The sequence below is a fragment of the Lucilia cuprina genome, chromosome X (assembly GCF_022045245.1).
Source record: "Lucilia cuprina isolate Lc7/37 chromosome X, ASM2204524v1, whole genome shotgun sequence".
NCBI classification, from domain to species: Eukaryota; Metazoa; Arthropoda; class Insecta; order Diptera; family Calliphoridae; genus Lucilia; species Lucilia cuprina.
Window position 1 is genome coordinate 1951961 of NC_060949.1, and position 20753 is coordinate 1972713.

General features: G+C 28.2%; 1 protein-coding gene across 1 annotated transcript in view; it reads left to right on the plus strand.

Annotated features, from left to right (window-relative positions):
• Positions 1 to 1530: 1530 nt before the first annotated feature.
• LOC111678283 (serine/threonine-protein kinase WNK1-like) overlaps positions 1531 to 20753 on the plus strand; it is a gene marked incomplete at its 3' end in the record, with an annotated part of 219934 nt that continues 200711 nt past the window's right edge. The window contains exon 1 of the mRNA XM_046950156.1: positions 1531 to 2049. The remainder of the gene's footprint in view (positions 2050 to 20753) is intronic.

Below are 20753 nucleotides of genomic sequence, written 5' to 3' on the forward strand. Positions count from 1 at the left end.
AACTGATTAATAACTCAAAGCACACGACAAGTGTAGAAAACATATTGAAGGAAAAAACACAAACATTAAAATGTCCTGCTTGGAGCACCGTCTTAAATAAATAAAATTAAAAAAAATCTCAATTGATTCAAATCAATTGAGATTTAAATAATTAATAATTAAAAGGTGCAAAATTTTAATATATAAAAAAGTAAATAATATAGTTTTATTGTTATTTTGTATATTATATTAAAGAAATGAATTAAAAGTATTATTTCATAATAAATAACCATTTAACGTTTTTTCGCTCTTTATTTTGTCCGATAGTGTATATATTTTCCAATCTTTATTTAGGTAATTTTTTGTGGCTAAAAAGTGCACTATAATTCAAAACAAGTATTATGTATATTGTTTGAATTTTACATACACTTGAGCCCGAAACTAAAGCAACGTATTACCGTCGTATTTATGTAAATTTTAGTAAAGTAATTTTTCAACTATAAACATAGTATGGATTTTTGCACTCGTTGAATATTATTTTATTTATTTCTCTCGTAATACTTATTTTCATTCTCTCGATATTTATTTTTAAACTCACGAGAACTATTTCTATTTCAACTCATAATTTTTATGTTCACTTCTAACTGAAATTTTTATGGTATACGCCACCATGTTCAATAATATTCATATTGCATTGGGAACAAAATCCAATGTTAAAACGTTTACGTAAGCTATACGGATCATATCAGAATTTAATAAATTGTTTTTGAGAAATTTTACTATTTCCTTTATAATCATTAAAGTACGATATAATACTTTTCTATTAATTAATCTTACTATTAAGCTGGCAACATCTAAGTTATATTTCCTTTTAAGGGTACAGTGCACACAAAAGTTTCATCTGCTGCATGAACTTTCCGCTTCAAAAAATTAATTTATCATCAGCTTAAACTTATTTAACAATTTTATTTTAACAATTTCCTAGATCATGGAGTGTTTTTTATAGATTTTCAGATTTTAAGTGGAGAGAAATTTTGAACGTGATGGTGGCTATATTTCATATGCAAATTATTAAAATAAAAATGTTTATCAGAAAGTTGTTTTTATGCTAACCAATTCAAATTCTGTAAGAACATAATTTTGCATATGCTATATTTGAAATTCTTTTATTATTCTACATTTAAACATTACGATACATTTCACATAAATACATATTAGTTGTTTTAATTGCGGTCTCCAGTGTACATAGATTCAAGGTTATTTTTATTTATTTATGATATCTTCATATAATTTTTATATGATTGCTTTTTAGATTTTTGTACTTTCAAAGGGTCTTTGACTTAAAAACATTACAAAATTGGACAGACTCTTTGCGAATTTGTACGACTACGAGAAGTCGTACCAACAAATATTGCTACGGATATAGGTAACACTAGCGAAGATGGGCCAAGCTGGTCCACCACACATCCGCAAAAGTAATTACTATACTATATTGTGATATACAAATACTATTTAGAGTAATAAAACAATTCCTTATTCTATTACAGTACTACAATTATTGCTGCTTCAGCCTCACCAGGGGGATTGCGCAGAACTAGAAGTGATAATAAAAGCGCAAATCTAAAAGTGGGTTATAATTCTCCAACTTTATCGATACGTATTAATAAGCCAAACTCAAGTATTAATTTTGAAAATATCTACAGTAATGTCCAGAAATTTCGGACAAATCATAGACATTTAGTGGGGAAATCATCTTCCCAAATTATAAGATGTCATAAAAATGTAGATGAGTTTTCATTTCAATACAGATCATTGACAACAACAACCAGTTCATCAGGTACAACAACATCACGCGCTTCAACCTCACCACCAACATCATCATCACACTTAGGCACATCAGTTTTGCAACGATTAAAAAAAAGCAATAGATTTCCTGCTTATTTAACATCAACTTCAGACACTATATCGTTGAAGAAAACTACAAATACATTAAATCGTGTTTTGCACGAATTTTCTGGAGATTTGTTAATACGAACACCGAAATCCATACAAGCGAGTTCTAAAAATAATGTATGTAATTCTAAATCATGAATAGTGAACGAAATTGGTTTTATAGGCTCCAAACTTAATAAAATAGAAAATTTAATTTTCACTATACTTCTCTAAATATTTCATGTAATGTTTTTTTGTTCATTTTGTTTATCTTTGTGGTTAAATATCGCAATTTCTGTTCTGTGTAATAAAAAAACACTGTTTTTTAATATCGGTCCAAATTTATATATATATATAAGAAGTTTCGCCTCAAGTGACCGTGCTCAAAAAATTGATTTGGATGATATTTGCACCAAGGTTAGTACTATTCGACAGTATGGCAGGCACAACCCCTCAGCTCTGCTTTAGAATCTGTTAATTCGGCACTTTTTTAGGTGGCAATATCAACACAATTTCAAATTAAATTAGTTGTAATTTTTAATACTAAATATATTTAAATTTCAACTGAACTGAGTTGCGTAGTAAACCGTATTAGGGTTAACAGTTTTTAAAAAGATTGATAAAATAGGTATCTAAAGTCCTTCGGACAATTTTTGCTTGGAGCAAAAGGTGCAAAGTGGCTCTCATTTGAAAAATCCTCTATGACCAAAATGTCTTATATTGAGTCCCTCTTACTCCGGCAGATCTTGGCCATTAAAAAATGTGTGTCTGCACGACAATCCAATAATGTTAGCATTAGTGCAAATTTCATCCAAATCGTTTTTTGAATTGAAAAACTTGATACGAAATTGCACATATATGTTTTTATTTTGATGTTTTAAAAACTAACTAAATTTTTTAAATCCTCCTATATTTTACCTATTCTTATTTTATTTTGACATGTTAACATTACAGTTCTCCAAAATATGAAGTTTCGAATGGGATCTTGATGAAAAGAAAATTTGTAAGAGTAAACTTTTTCGTACTTATTTATCTACCATTAAAATGGTGGATATATTGATTTTCTAATTTCGTTTGTAATATCCGTGATACACGATTGTCAGATCTTACAACGTTGTCAGTAAAATGTTCAGAAAATGTCTAATAATCGTCTGAACTTATAAATTTTCTTTTGCAACGTTGTCAGAAAAAGCATTACCTAAAATATTGCAAGACAAAATATGTAAGTTGACATTATTAGACATTTTCTGTGCATTTCACTGCCAACGTTGTCAGATCTAACAACCGTGTATACATAGCATAACACATCGATATATTGATCATAGATCCACAAAAGTATATATATTCTCGGTCCTTATTAATTCTAAGAAGATCTAGCCATGTCTGTCTGTTGAGAGTTGAAATTTTCCACAAATATTTCTTATAGTTGTTTGGTATTGAGATGGACAATATCGGTCCACGTTTTAGCATAGCCTCTATACAAATGGCCCCCATTATATGAGTCATATTCTCTACCAAATCTTATGAGGATAATTGACCCTACCCCTCATATAATGTCCCCTACAAAAATGATTTTAACGCCCATTACCGACTTAAAAAAACTAGTTTAGCGTAAATAAAAGTATAAGATATAAGTAAATATATTACGAGCAAACATCTATTTACCTAATTTTGTAATGATCGTCCATAAGTAACCTTACCAGAAAATTATTTAACGCTTTTGCAATTGACCATATCTCCCATATGTGTTCATGGTTAAAAAGTTGGATACAAATTTTTGTTCTTAAAAATCAAACATTTGCTAATCCGAAAGGGATGTGTCCATAATATAATTATGCCCTATTTAAAATATCAACCTAATGTTTATAGGGGAGTAATCGGCATAGTCGAATATAACACTTTTTGGTTTTCCTAAAACAAATCGAATATATGTACATAAGATTATAATATTATACTTTTTGCTATTTTAGAGTTTGTATTTTTGAATTTTGTATACGTTGCAATATATATATAAACATAAAATTGTAGTATGGGTTTAGCTTATTTAATTACGAGAAGAGTAGAGAAGTACACCGTGTAATACTAGCTAATTATAAATCAATTCAAAAATCAACTATATTTCCTGGAATATTTATTGTTTGTTGAGAATTTTTGAATATTCATAAAATATCTGTGTACGCATAAAAATTAAAATCCTATATATGAAAAAATAGACTGTATTTCTATGCTTGATAATAACAATCATTTTTATGTTATTGGAAATGTCATTAATATTTTGTTATTCTGCTAATTTACTTCATAGCTAACATAATTCAAAAGTGGCAGTTTTTTGACTAAGGACTACAAAACATGCAACTTCTAATATGTCTATTATTTTCAGTTTGAGTAGTTTTTATGTTTACAACATAAAATCGATTGTTGTAATCGGAATCCGATTTAAAGTATCAAATATCTTTATTTGTTTACAAGTTATGAAAATATAGTAAAGTGCCATTTAACATTTAAATTTTTTTTCAAAACGACTTTTGTGGCTTATGACCGTAAATGATCGACATCTTTAATCCTTGGGGATGATTGGGTCGATTATTATCACAGCTTTTTAAGAATGACAAATATAATTTTAATACTATAATTATACACTTAAGTTTAAAAATAGATTATTGTTAAGATAAAAGAAACTAAACTAGAAGAATATAATCTACAAAATTTATAAATTTATGTTGACAATAGTGTTTGTGATTTTAATGGTATTCAAACTGTAGTTTAAAAACTATTTTTTAATGTATTTATTTTTTGGCTGTACTCAATTTAGTGTCGCAACTAAATGGTCACAAATATTCTCAATATCTGTTAGATAAACCTCGTACAATGTCTTAGTGTGACATAAGTTTTCAGTGCAGCTTAATTGCTTAGAAAATATACTATAGTCTCTAGGATAACAATTTTGTATTACTTTGTATTTACCCTCGTTTTTGTAAAAAGTGTGTCCTGTTATAACCGTTTTTGAACGGCTTACTGTGCTTTTGTTCAGAATTTCAGAAGTTCATAAACCTTCTTGCTTGCTTACGTTGTTAAATAGATGTATGTCGTATACATTTTATATGACTGTTTCAACTATTTTAACATTTCTAATGTATCATTTTTTTATATACCTAGTGTATCATTTTATATGACCGTTTCAACTTTCTTAACGTTTCTAGTATATCATTTAGTTTTAATTATTAGAAATATTGTAATAACACGTATGTACAAATAAATTAAATGTTTTTACCGCATACATTTGTTTCAGTAATTTTTTAAAGTTTTTTATCACACTAACAAAAATATTATATCAAAAACCCTACATAATGAAAATTAAATTTTTGTACTATGCAGCAAATGACTAATTTTATAATTCTTTTAATTACACTAATATCGCGGCGAAATCATCCAAATTTCTTGAGGATCGATCCTATCCCCCATATAAAGCATCGTCTACAATACATGGTTTTAAACACTTTTGTATTAAAAGAAAATCAATAACGTAGTGATCTGCTAATGGATTTTTAAAAATAAAGTTACATTTTACTCGTGAACAGGTATAGTATTCTAAAGAATTTTAACTTTGTTATATAAAGGCCTCAACTTCTGCTTTCTGAATCTGCTAAGAAACTAAAAATCGGTTGAGTTGACTGACTAACTTATAAGTGCTTTAAGGAACGAAAAATTATTTTTTACCCGTATGTAAAAATTTTGGAGGTGTTTGGCAAATTAAAAAAAAAAAATAATAATAATAATAATATTCTACTCAGGTATTTCAATTTTGGTTTATTTTGTCTCACTTTGTTATTTATCGAATTTACAAATTTATTTTAAATTTCCGAAGAAATATATATTCTGTCGAATCGCATTTTTCAATTAATGTTTTTCTGAACACAAAATACAAAATTATATAAAAATAAAATTACAACTAAATTATTTAATACTATATAAAATAACGATAGGACAAATTAATTGCACCGCATTAATCATAAATAAATTCCTACATAATTTGCAATCAATCAAATGTAATTCAAAGAAGAAAAACAGGTTAAAATAAAGAAAAGAATATGTAGAAGTCATAAACACTCCCAAAAATGAACTCACAGAACCAATCATTATGACACACAGCAACTATATGGCAAATAACACTCCAGACTGTAAAGGACATATGTAATACAAATCAGACAGAAACATGAAGCTATAAAACACCTATCAGTTTAACATTTCTGAAGAAATATAAGACAATTGGAATAAAGTTTTAAACCACCCCAAAAAATATCGACTCATGTAAAAGAATTTAAATACCAAAATTACCAGTTAATTACATAATAAAAATTTTAATACTAACTTTAAAATATGCAAAAATATAATAGCAAAAAAACCCTCACAAACACAAAACTCTATGCATGCAATAACAGTCACAAATCATCTTCCACCAAAACAGTCACAAAGTAAATTCATCCAAATCAGCAATATTGACTGAGCAATCACAACATCCTTAAATCGCACAACATTCCCCCATTTCAAAGCTAAAAGAAATTTCCCAAAATTCACAAACAATCTCAAAAAAATTCATATCATAAATCAGTCAATACTAGATAAAAAAACCTATGCATTTTAATTGCAATTAAAATGATATGAACCAACAACAATAAATAGGCAACCAATAATACTAAAGCAACAGTCTAAAATACTTGCATTATAACAATCCTTAAAAAGAAACAAATAACAGTAATTAGTGAGTAATATGAGGGAAGAATACAACATAAATCAAATTCTTATCAAAAAAAAAAGTCTCACATATAGAACACAATGAACTACAAGAAAAATACCAATTTAAGAAACCCTGCATGTTAAATAAGATAATCAGTTAAAGAAAGTAAAAGAAAATACGTTCCAACTTCTAATAATATAACAATAAGATCATTTACATATATCCAGTAAATTTTTATTCAATAATGCACCCACATATGAATTTACAAGTAAATGACAATTTAAAATAATGCATTCAGCCAAATCCATTAAAATTTCAATACAAATATCAATAACCACATAAAACAAACCATAAACACAATTATGACAATATCAGTAATTCATCATATTGGATAATCACAAAGACAATTACTCTAGAATAGCAATAACAATATGAATGACAACACAATTCCAAGACCAATCTAAACATTCCACATTGGGGCAGACCTATATGGATCATGGCGATAAATAAACGGCTGAGGTTTAGTATGAATTATTGGTATCACTGAAAAGGTAATTTTGTATAGATTTTCAATATGTAAGAAAAAAATAGTTTTACCTGCCAAAAAATCGTAAAATTACAAAAACATTTTTTACAGAAGTAAATAATTATATATTTTTTATATAATAGTAAATATTTATATTTTTAGGCGAAAAAAGTAAAATTAGTATTGTTAATATAATGTAAATATAAAAATTAATTAAAAACTTTTGGAAGTAAATTGTAGTTTATTATTCAGGAGGAATTTTCATCAGAGCTATTATCCTCATTTGCTGAATCACATGAATCACATTCAAAATCAGATGTTATTTCATTCGGTATTGCTAAAAACTCTTTTACTTCTTGGGGTAGTTCTTGTTTATTTTTCTTTGGTATTTTTCGTGTTTTTGTTATTATTGGATCCGAGTTAACAATTAAAAAGTTGAAAATATCTTCTAAGTTTTCTTTTCCGCCACATCTTCTCGCATTATTTTCTCTGACTTTTTTGAAAGTTTTATTACAAGCTTCTTGAGCCTCTTCTGATAAAATGCCAACAGGTAACTTGGAGTCACAAACTATATCTGGCCGTATGAGAATTTTGTGGAGAGTTGGCGACATGTTTTACCAAGGATATTTAGATACATATAACTTGGCAGTCTCTATGCAAAACTTCCGAAAATTATTTTTTTCAATAGTATACTTAGATGATAATACAACTAAGATCGTATAAATATTTTTATTAAATTTTTATCTATACCTGTATTTTCAGATGTTTAAGTATAATTTTTAAAGAACCGACGAGCGGTATGGCCGATCTATTATTAAACCTAACTGGGTTTTAAATTTTCTTGTATTATTTTCTTATTGTTTTTTACAATTTCCTTCTCATTATTTTCCCGCGCTTGCCACTTCCTTATGGAATTTTATAGGAAATGTGTAGTAGCATTCAAAGGATTTAATCCATGAATGAAGAATTGAAATGCCATTTTTTTAATTTTGTACAGGAAGTTTTGTAACATTCTCCAAATTATTAAATGTACTAGATTTTGCTTTGCATATATAGCATGACATAGTTGATTTGTTACCTGTGATGTTGTTGCAAACTTTACCATCTATCATTGTTAACAATAGCGAATGGTTTATATAAAAAGTATGTTTTGTCTAAAATAACTACAGATATTTCTAAATTTTGAATTTCATTTTCAATTTCATTTTTTTCTTTATAACAACTTCTGCGGTTTCTTTTACGTATTCTATACTTAATGGTCGGCAATACCTAGTAGACGAAGTACAGGGGTTTTCCCAAATTATTTCTTCGCCAAAACACAATCTTAGAGGAACTAAAGCTGCCAATAAAACATGGGAGTCCGAATTTTCTTTATTTTGAAAAGCTTGTTTGTATTGATTGTGTCCGGTTGTTCCATCTAACCCCCAATTGCTGTAAAGAGTTAGTTCGGTACATTTACTATTAAAAGTCAATGTTTTAAGCAACCTTTCAGATGTAATATCCAGTAATGCCTGTAACTTTACTGATGCATACGATTCGGTTACAGTTATATTTTTAGGATAACACTTTTTTTTTTGCATTCTTGGACCAATTTATATGACGGAAAGTATTGCTTGGCCTTTGATCTTATTAACTGATAACTTTCTCGCGAGAGATTTGCATCAATAAGAACTCCTAATGCTTCTTCAGGTGGCATTATTTGATTTTGTTTATTTTCATCATCACCTGGGGAACTGCTTTGATTCAAGTTTTGTACAATTTCTGCTTCTTTTATGTTTCCTTTTTTTCTTAGACTCATTTGAGTTGCAAATATAAGTTCAGATGTGGTAGTGCTATCCCGTAAAAATTTAGTTTTTTCCCGCTTCCTACGGTCGGAGCATTGATCAAAATCTAAAGTAGGACGTCCCCTATTTGTTTTTTGAGTTTTCTGAAATGTAATTAAACATTTAAGCCATACTTGATTTTTTTTTAAGAAAACACTCTCTGTTCTTTTAGCTTCATTCCATTTGTTTATGTAAGTATGTTTAAATTTATAAAACTCCATAGACTTTTCAATATCTACTTTATAGTCTTTCATCAGGTCATTCCTCAAATCATCTATTTTTAATGTTATATTTTTCACTTCCTTAGTTTTTAATATATTATGGAGTTCCAAGTAGGAAAATGTTAGATCGGAGGTCATAGTTGTTTTTTATTTTAATGTTTTGGTTATACACTGATAGTATTGTAATTTTTTATAATGTTTTCTCCGTATTCCAAGGGGATATAGAAAGCTTTTTTCTTTTCGGATCTTGATAACTTATCACATGTAATACTTACAACTTGTTCTTCTAATAATAAAAGCTGCATCCAACAATTAAAACATAATTTCTAAAAAAAATCTACCTTGAAATACGAATATAATACCTACAAAATATTTTTTATTATTTACCTTTAACGAATTGTATATTTTTGTTGAGCACTATTGGTGAATTATTTCAATTAATTTTTAAACATTTAAAGAAAATATATCAGTAAACTGCGTGGTATCTTTGTTTAATTTTAAAATTGAATGCAAAAATCCAAAAACTAAGTGATTTTGCTTGATATTTCAATATTTTTTATTTGCAAATTTGGCAACTCTGGCGAAAAGAAAATTTTTAATCTTTATTCTGAATAACTGCAAAGGTTTTTATTTATAAAGAACTTTCTTACATGATATAATACCTCCATTTGTTTATTTTATATAAACTATTAAACTTTATATAATTAAAATTTTAGTATGGAATGACATCTTTTTTGGTCCGCCTGTGTCCCAATAGGCAACCTTTAAAACCATAATCTATTTCAAAACATTTCACCGAGTATTTTGTATAAAAAATTTATGGAGAATTCGGGAGAATTTCATACTTTTCTTACTTCTAAACTTTTAAATAATAATAAAAAATCCAAAAATATATACATTTTCTTTAAATTATGAACCTGGCCAAGTATTCTTCTGAATTAATTCCAAAATGTTATCTGTTTATTCACGACATATTGTTGTATTGGAATAAGAGCAAATTTTATTTTTTTCCTGGTTTTAATACATAAATTTGCATTAATTTCAGGTGTATGAAAAAAGTATATTAATAAAAAATATTTCATGACAATTTTTTTCTTAACTTTGAAAAGACATAGCGGTTCATTGAAATCCGACTGAAAAAATCAGATTACGGTTTCATATAGAGAAAACTGTCAGCTTTCCATCAACATATTTTTTTCGCCGAAAAAAATCAATTTTCATTTTCGAATTATCGCCAACCGTCTCCATATGTCTGCCCCAATGTGCAGTGTTTCGCTATCCCATAAATCAGATATGAGTCGATGCAGTAGTTCAGGTTTGGTGGTAAAAAGTTTCAGTTTTAAAGAAGTTAAAGTTGTAGTTTTTTTGGCCAGCCTGGCGTACACTTGTTGGGCTAATGCTTTTGCAGTCCTGGTTTACTAAGTTTTTCTTTTCTGTACGCTGGTTTATAAAATTCCATGTATTCTACATCAAACATGTTCTTCTGGAGTTTGTTTTGTAACCTATGTGTTGCTCTGCGGCACTTATTAGGGCATTTTTGGTGTAGGTCCATTTCTCGTGGTAGAAGTTCCTGATGGCGCTGATATAACGAATTCTGATGACAGGATCTTCCAGACTGCTGGTGTCGAATTTCCTCTGGAGAAGTCCAACACCAATTTGTTAATGATAAATGATATAATTAAATATTTTAATTTAATTATTGATAAATAAATTATTATTTCAGGAGAAAAAAAATTTGAAATTGTAAAGATATTTTTAGAATACAGAAAAAGTTTCTTTAGACACAAGCTGAATGGAGTGAATTTTCGGGCCAACTATGGCTATCATCAGCATTCTTCGTATCGGGAATATGGGTGTTATTACAAATTTTTTTCCCACTTACTTCACCTTTATAGTGAGTTATATCGAAGTTTACGAGCTTTTACAGTGATGTGTATTATTATTTGCCATTTGATTGATTTTTGTTCTCGCTGATTCAGTTGTAATTTAGCAGAAGTGCATGAAACATGCATCCACCGTGACTGTTGTGTTTATCTGTATTTAAGTATTTAATTTTATTCGAACTCCATGAATTTATTGTTCATGAATAAATTATTATTTCAGGCTATACATTTAATAAAAAACCTTGTTAAATGGAAGTTTTAAATAAGAAAATTTTACTCAAAAAAAAAAAAAAAAAAAAAAATACGTCAAAAATGTCTTTTAAAATTTAATCCTTTAATATCTATTTCGATTTCCAATATTATTTATTCACAGAATTTGGATGCACTATAAATATATAAAAACAAAAGGAAGAATGCAATTAAAAAAAAAACAAACTTAATTTTATCATTCGTAAATATAATATTGAATGCAATTAAAAAATGTGATCATGGTTATAACTTTCGTGATTTTCGTTATGAAACGTTCTCAAATTTAAAGTATCATCACATCTAAATGGTTAATTATAAAATTTTTCTGCACCACTTAGAGTACGCAAGAACCGTACTTTGATTATGTGCAAAGAAAAATGTTTTGAAATATTTTTTGAAAAAAGTGCATCTGTGGATAATAATAAATGCAGTTTTGAAGCATTATAAGAGTGTGAAATTATGCTCATTATTATTGATTTTTCAATTATTAAAGCATGATTTTCTATAAATTCTGAAGTTTCTGTTCTGTAAGAATTGTCGCTCAAAAGTGATTTTCTCCTCAGATATGCAAAGAAGGAGTTGGATTAAAAAAATATATATATTACATCATAGCGATCACTGACACCAAAACCTTCTAAAAAATTGTGATATCACAAAAACCTAATATTTATATTAATATTTATATTATGAATTTTATTTATAATTAAAATTTTCAAAAATAAACAGAAATTACCATTTTAGAAATGTTAGGATATTTAAATGTATTGATATACACATTAAAAAATTTAAATATCTATTTGTGGGCTTTAATTTCCCTTCTATTTTAATAGTTCATAGTAAATACTCAACTAGAAATGTTAAAATTTTTTATTTGATTTATCAAAAAATAAATAAAATAAATTTTAAAATTTGTACGAAAATAAGATTGATTAGTTTACTAAAATTAGATTTTCTATGAATCCCTTCATGGTCCAACTCTGATTTTGTATGCTTACAAATTTTAGTAAAGGAATAATGAAAATGTAAGATACCGTTTGTAAGATATCCATGACTCAAAGACATTTTTTTGATACAATTATCCTTTTTTTAAAACCATAATATTTCAAATAAAGTACTGCCAAACTACAATTCATAGTCATTAATTATAGTCTAAAATGAAAAACTGTTAGAGATATGAATTTTGAACCTCGATAAAATACAAATTTTTGTTTAAATGAAAAGAATGTATATTCCGAATTCCATCAAAATCAAAATATTTTGATATTACATATACATATAAATTAACAATACGAGCTAACTTTTTAAAACCCTTTGGGGAATTGGGTTTATTAATTGTTTACTCTTATTTCGTTAGTCTTGTTCGGGTAAGATTCAAAGACCCAAAATTTGTTGCATATTATAATAAACAACATCTTTGACATAAATTTCATTAATTAAACAGTAACATAAGTGTATCATATCAATATGTAATATTACTATTTAAATTCAATTACATAGATATGAAATCTATATAAATGAAAGAGCAACTTTTGTAAATATTTTTCAGAGAATCGTTTTATTTCATCTTTGATACGTTCCACCTTTTTAAGCTAGTCACAATTTTCACGATAGCGGATGATGAGTATTTTCCTTGGGATGATAAACAATTCCAGAAAGAGTCATGAAGGCTTTCATTTGGTATAGTTATGGAATTTACAGCAAAACTAATAGCAGTTTTCTCCAGTAGGCTTGTGAAGTCTGTAAAATTTGCTTCAACCCTTAATTTTTCGATAGGTGTTGTTTGCTGCAAACCCTAAGCGGTTCTAAAACAAATGTTAATGGATATATTTATCCTGTTGAAATTTCCCTTTGAGGTCCAACCATAAATTGTGATCCCATGTAGTAAAGTGCTCATAGTAAGTGATCTGCAAATATTAAGTGCTGTTTCAATATGCGGTAAATTGTTGACAAGTTTTTTACTTGTGTATTATAAAGAAGGTTTTTGGTAAATAGTATACACAGGATTCTCATCTGATCCAGGATGAGCAGATTCTTGTTGCCTAGACAGATTGTGTTATTGTTACAGTCACGCTTTCAGCTTTTTTTGTGGGTATAATGGCACCATATTTCTTAGACCAGTTTTGTATGACACGGTCCAACGTAATATATGCCCGGTAATTTTTGTACTGCATTTGTCAAGGAATTTGCATATCTATATATATAAAATTCTAACGTTACTGACTGACTGACTGATTGACTGATTCATCATCGCACAGCCTAAACGGTTAAAGCTAAAGAGCTGAAATTTGGACAGGGGGTTGGTCTTCCACCAAATAGATCCACTAAGACGGGATTTTTGGAAATTCGAATGTTTAGGGGGTAAAAAATGGTAAAAACGGGTAAAATCGGTAACCTCATATCTCCTAAACTAGAAAAGATACACAAATAGTTTAAAGCTTATCGTCGTTCATTTAAAAAATAAGCGGACAGGTACTTTTTCAATTTCGGCCCCTTTAGGGAATAAACGGGTAAAAACTTTATTTTGGTACTTATTTTGCACCCCATGTATCTTTTAAACCAGTGAACATTCAAACAATATTTTTGACTCCTTCATAACTTGACGAAAAAATAAAAATATAAATTTAGTACTTTTTGGTAATTCGGGGTGAAAATTGTACCTATTTTAGGTACTTTTTTCATAAAACATTGATTTTGGTTTATTAACTTATATACATAAATACGTAATAACGGGTTCCCACTACGATGTTGCAACATTTTGGAATAGAATTTTTATTTCGTTAATGGGTAGAAAAAAAGTACCAAAAGGGGTAAAAGCTGGAAATTTGAATTTATTCAAACACAATGATCCAATTTAGATAAAATTTTTAGATTTAGAAACACTAAATATGCTAATGAGGTGTTATTTGGAAGCCATGTACCAAGTTATATTTTTTTGGTACTTTTTCATTGTCCATCTGGTAGTTTTTGAGTTTTCTTTGATATTGAAATCGAAACATGAAATTAATAATAAAGAGACTTTTCGGTACTTTTCGTTCTACACAGGTATTTTATTGAGTTTTCTTTAAAATTAAACCTAGAAGCATGAAATTAAGCATGTAGAGCCCGGAGTAAGTGAGAATCTATAAAAGGGGACTTCTTGGTACTTTTTCGTACTTCGACTGGTACTTTTTGAATTTTCTATAATATTGAACCTAGAAACATGAAATTAAGCATGTAGAGCACGTAGTAACTGAGAATCTATAAAAGCGGACTTTTTGGTACTATTTCGTTCTACAACAGGTACTTTTTGAGTTTTCTATAAAATTTAACCTAGAAAAATTAAATTAAGCATGTAGAGCCCGGAGTAAATAAGAATCTATAAAAGGGGACTTTTTGGTACTTTTTCGTTCTTCAAAAGGTACTTTTTGAATTTCCTATAATATCGAACCTAGAAGCATGAAATTAAGTATGTAGAGCCCGGAGTAAATGAGAATCTATAAAAGAGGACTTTTTGGTACTTTTTCGTTCTTCAAAAGGTACCTTTTGAATTTCCTATAATATTGAACCTAGAAACATGAAACTAAGTATGTAGAGGATGGATTAAGTGAGAACCTATAATAGGGGACTTTTGGTACTTTTTCATTCTTCAAAAGGTACTTTTTGGATTTTTGTATAATATTGAACCTAGAAACGTGAAATTAAGCATGTAGAGCCCGGATTAAGTGAGGACCTAGAAAAGGAGACTTTTTGGTACTTTTCCGTTCTTTAAAAGGTACATTTTGAATTTTCTATAATATTGAACCTATAAACATGAAATTAAGCGTTTAGAGCCTGGATTAAGTGAGAACCTATAAAAGGGCACTTTTTGGTACTTTTTCGTTCTTCAAAAGGCACTTTTTGTGTTTTTTATAATATTGATCCTAGAAACATAAAATTAAGCATGTGGAGCCCGGAGTTAATTAAAATCTATAAAAGCAATCAGGGACTTGGGTGAATGAAAATTTAAACTGGAATATTTTCTGGTACTTTTTGAATTTTCTATAATATTGAACTTAGGAACATGAAATAAAATAAAATAGGTCCTTTGGTACTTTTTCGTACTTCACTGGTACTGGTACTTTTAGAGCTTTCTAAAATATTGACTATATAAACATAAAATTAAACACGCAGTATCCCAATTGAACGAGCATACTCTGGTACTTTTTTGTTCTTTTACTAATACTTTTCGAATTTTCTATAATATTGAACCTAAAAACATTAAATTGGACATGTAGCTTCCTGATTGTATAAAAATCTTTATGCGATTTTTTTGGTTTCTGGTTGAAAATTAAACATGCGTCATCCTGATTTAATGAAAATGTATAAAAAGGCACTGTCTGGTACTTTTTCGTTCTTCAACTGTTTTTTCTAATTTTCTGTAATATTAAGACTAGAATCATAAAATCAAACTTAAAGAGTTCTTTAAAAAGGGAATTTTTGATATTGCAGATATATATACATTTACAATAATGATATTTATTTTATCCCATTACGATGAGGGTAGCGAAGCACACTGGGTATAGCTAGTGTTGTATAAAACAACTGATAAAGGTGATCCCTTTGGGACTCCATTGTCAAGGTTATAAGTAGGAATAACTTCACAGTTATTCTACGGTTTTCAAGAAAAGATTTCACGAGTTACAAAATTTTAACTGGAATACTATGTAGTTCCATTATAACAGACGAGGACATTATTCAATCGACTGCCTTCTCTTGATCCTCCGAAAGAACAAGGCTATGCTTTCCGTTGCTTAAATTGTGCGTAGTATTTCTGATAGCATATGCTATGAACTGCATGACTGGGAATAAATGCCTGTTGTAATTTTGATATCCGACTCATCTATGTTTCCTAAAAGCTTTTTGCAGTAAGTTTCTCAAAAAGTTTTTCCTTGTTTGGGAATAGGTGATAGTACGTCCAATTTCCAATAGTGATGGTAGACGCCAGTGGTCATTTTATATTGGTATCATGGTAAAGAGTACATAAGATTCGGCTCAGCCGAATGTGTGCATTATTATAAGTTTGTCATTCCGTTTGTAATTTCTATAATATAATTTTCCGACTCTATAAAGTGTATACATTCTGGATCCTTATAGATAGCGGAGTCGATTTTTGTACTTTTCCGTTCTACTTTTTGAATTTTCTATATTATAGAACCTACATAGAAACATGAAATTAAGTATGTAGAGCCCGTATTAGATCAGAGCACATAAAAGGGAACTTGGTACTTTTTCGTTCTACCAAAGGTACTTTTTAAATTTTTGTAATATTAAACCTAGAAACATGAAATTTTGCATGTAGGGCCTTGACCACAGAAAAACGGAATTTTTGAATTTTTTATAATATTGAACTTAGAAAAATGAAATTTAGCAGAAGAAGTAAGAACCTAGAAAAAGGGACTTTTTGGTACTTTTTCGTTCTACAAAAGGTACTTTTTGAATTTTCTATAATATTGAACCTAGAAACATGAAATTAATTTTGTAGAGTCTGGATTATGTGAGAACCCATAAAGGTATTTTTGGTATTTTTTTAATTTTTTGTATTAAAATTCGCACTGACTGTTTTTTTAACACATCATGGTGAAGGGTATATAAGATTCGGCAAAGCCGAATATAAAACTTACTTGTTTTAGCACAATTCCTTTTGAATTCAATTAAAGTTGTCCTGTTTCAAGATCAGTTTTATTCATTTTGGGATATCCGAATTGAACCAAACAGAAATGTGTTTTTCCTTCGGTTTGTGACTTAGTGATATAGATTCGTTAGCAGCTTTGACCAAGATTCGTTTAATTTGAACAGCTTCTCTGTTGATATTTGAAGATTCATTAAAATGTGAGATTATGTCCGCCGCCTTTTCCTGAAAAAAATTACCAACCTGAATTTCTCTCTAGAAAACGGGGTGAAAACTTCTTTATCACAGCTTCAAAAACAAAATTTTGAAATCCTCAAAGATTCTACCGTTGGGTAAATTTGACGAGGAGCCCCATAACACACTTTGTGAGTTAAAATCTCCCACTATAATTTTATTTACATTACCGGCAATTGAAATATCATTGACCATTGTAGGTGACAAGTTTATAACACTGTTCTTAATTTGGGAGTATGAATTTTGTAGAGGCGTGAGAGATTTGATTTGTCAGTTGAGTTTCTGCTGTACTATCAGTATTGTCGTTGTTTTTTGTTGCGTCAAAATTTTCGTTGAGATTAAGTGGATTTTTTATTTATTTTAGTTTAAAAATATCTTCAAAAATACAGATTTAAAAGACATAAAACTTTTTTAAATATCGTTTTAGTTTATACAAGTAAGAGTGCTATATTCGGCTGTGCTGAATCTTATATACCCTTCACCATAGTGTATTTTAAACATATTAGTTTTATAAATTTTAAATTTTTTCCGACTACAGTATTATTACACCAAAAGCAAAACAAAATGAACAACAACAATGCTAAACGAAATAAAAAACAAAATACACAAGGCAATTAATCCAACAGACATCTAAACATACATAACGAAAAACACAGAAAAACAAAATAAACAACGCAATAAAACCAACCTACATCCAAGTAATGTAACAGAATTCACAAAAAGAAACGAAGTCCATAAAATTACCTCACAAAAGTATTCAAATTTTTCCTGTATTTCACATTTCATCATATTATACGAAACATAAAATTAGAATCAACAATTTTTTTTGCTTAAAATTGTTTAAGGGGTTACTATCAACCGAAGGGATATATTTTTTGGCCATTTGGTCCACAATTTTGGGGCGATTGTACCATCTTTATAAGTAATATGATTAAAGTTGCGGTTTTTGACCACATTTTAATTTATTTTTCCCTTTTTTCCAGAGTTAAATCCAAAATTTAATATTGGGATTTATTACAATCCTTGAGGTATCTGAAAATATTATAATTTATTGTAAGGATATGTACTAAAACGTTCCATGATGTATTTTTGGGATCGTTCTTCTGTTTTTAATTGAATTATCTGGATTTAAGCCCCTTTTCGTTCCACTAGGATAGAATTTTCGGGCAAAGTTGGCTAGTATATATGTATGTAGATATTAGCACATATACAGTGACTCAATTAAGTAATTTGCCTATGTAAAATTTTATAAATTTTAAGAAAAAACTTTATCTGAACAATTATTTTTAGCAAAATAAAACAATTTGTTTGTTGTATCTTTTGAGGAATATCTTATATTTTATCGTTATATTAATTAACGAGATTTTTGATAAAATGTGAACGTATTGGTAATTTTTTGGGGTCAATAAAGTATTTTGCTTTTTTAGGTTTTTTGTTCATTTTTTAATATTGCTGCATTATTATATAAATTTTATATTTTTATTACTCCTAAATATTAGAATTTTTTTAGATATTTTAGTTGCGAAACGACTAAATTTGGACATTTCTTAACCGATTTATTCTATATACCTATCCGAATTTATCAATATTTGACTTAACATGAAATCTATCGTTTCTTTCATTAAATTTCGAAAATAATAAGTAATTTTGAATTGGATACATGATATATTAGATAATCAATGGATTTGAACCTAGAAAAAATGTTTTGTGAGGTATAAATCTATATATTATAACAAAAATAATCCGGGTTTTTGGTTATTTTGCATTGATAAACAAAAACTACATTACGGAAACTCCATCTATTTAGGTAGTGTTGTGTAAATTTTATTTAGAATTGTATAATATTGATTCTTATTCAATAAATCTAACACTAAGTATAATCCTAGCAACTCTAAGTATGGGGACATCACCATATACCACTATAGAACTATTAAATGCTAAAATCTTGAACCTCACATTTTAAATTCTTTATTTTATAAACAAGATACAGTAGGCGTATTTGGATCTGGATAGCTATTCTTGATTTGGGTTCTAAATATATATAAGTGTATGTATTAGGTGAAAAATACCACCTCTATTTTAAAATATCTAAATTAGGTAATTTTCCTGTACTACACGACAGTTCACTTTACATTGGTTCCAAGCAACCTAAGATTTTGAAAAAGAAAAAACAGGAGTCCAATAGTTTTCCTTGGATACAAGTCTCCCCCTTTGGCAGTTTAAGATTTTTATATCGAAATTGCCTCATTATTATCCTTTAAACATTTTAAGGCAATTAACATCACATTTTCACCCAATGAGGATATGATTTTTGCAAATCGCAATTGAAAAATACTTAACACTCTTCCTTTTAACAATAAAACAATAAATTCCAAAAATAATTAATAATAATTAATATATGTACTAAAAATGTAAAAATATGTACTATAAATATTTCCTTATTTCCCAATTATTAATACAATTAAAATATTTTATTTATATATAAACGCATTTATGTAAAATTTTGCTTAATTTCCGTTATATTAAAATTCGATTATCTGAAAGAGGTTTTATACGTAGACGGGTGTCAAAAATTGTCCGATTCTCATAAAATTTATTGAGAGGATGTATTTTCGTATAGCTATTATTCATTTTGAATTCGATCGATCAGTAAAGCCATTTACTAATCCACATTTTGTAATGAAGCTAGGGTGAAAGAGATGTGTGTGCAAAATTTCGTCAAGTTATTTGTTTATATGGACGCACAGATGGAGAGACTTAAAAAGTGATTCTGATTAAATAATTGGCACAAACAATGAAAAATAAATAAAACTATGTTAAGTGTAATTTTATAGTTCCAGAGATGGAACCTAGTATTTTGTTGTTATGAAAAATATTTTTTAATTTATTTTTTAAATATAAATATGTAAATATCAAATTTATTGTAAAATATTTTGTAATACAAAAAATACACAGTTTTTGTTAGAAAATTTGAAAAATATGCAATAAAAATGTTATAAATAAGCAAACTATATGCAAATTAAGGAAAAATATGCTATTTCTGATTTTATAATGAAATATGCAACAACAAGTCGATGCCATTTTGTAGGAAATTTTTAGATTCTAAAAGAAAAATTGGGTAAATAAAGTTTTATTATTTTCATTTACTGACTATAGACATGTATTTGTATAGAAACTCTTGTCCTATTTATAATGAACGTGACTAGATGGCTTTTGAATAAAAGCGGAATCTCTGAGATTTAAAAGCAAGACTTAGAAAATGTTTTAAAAACCGGTATTTTAAAAATTGTCATTCATAAGTCAGAATTCACCAAAACTTAATATCAAAACAAGTAAAAGTGTAATCTTATATACCCAATAAGAAAGTCCTATATTTTTGTTTACTATTTCGGATTTAAATCTGCTCCGATATATGGTTTTTAAATGTAATATGCACGTAGTGCTTCTATCGTAGACAAATCAAATATGATTTTTTGACAAATATGAAGCAAGCATAAAGGTGGCAAACAATATTTAAACACCTT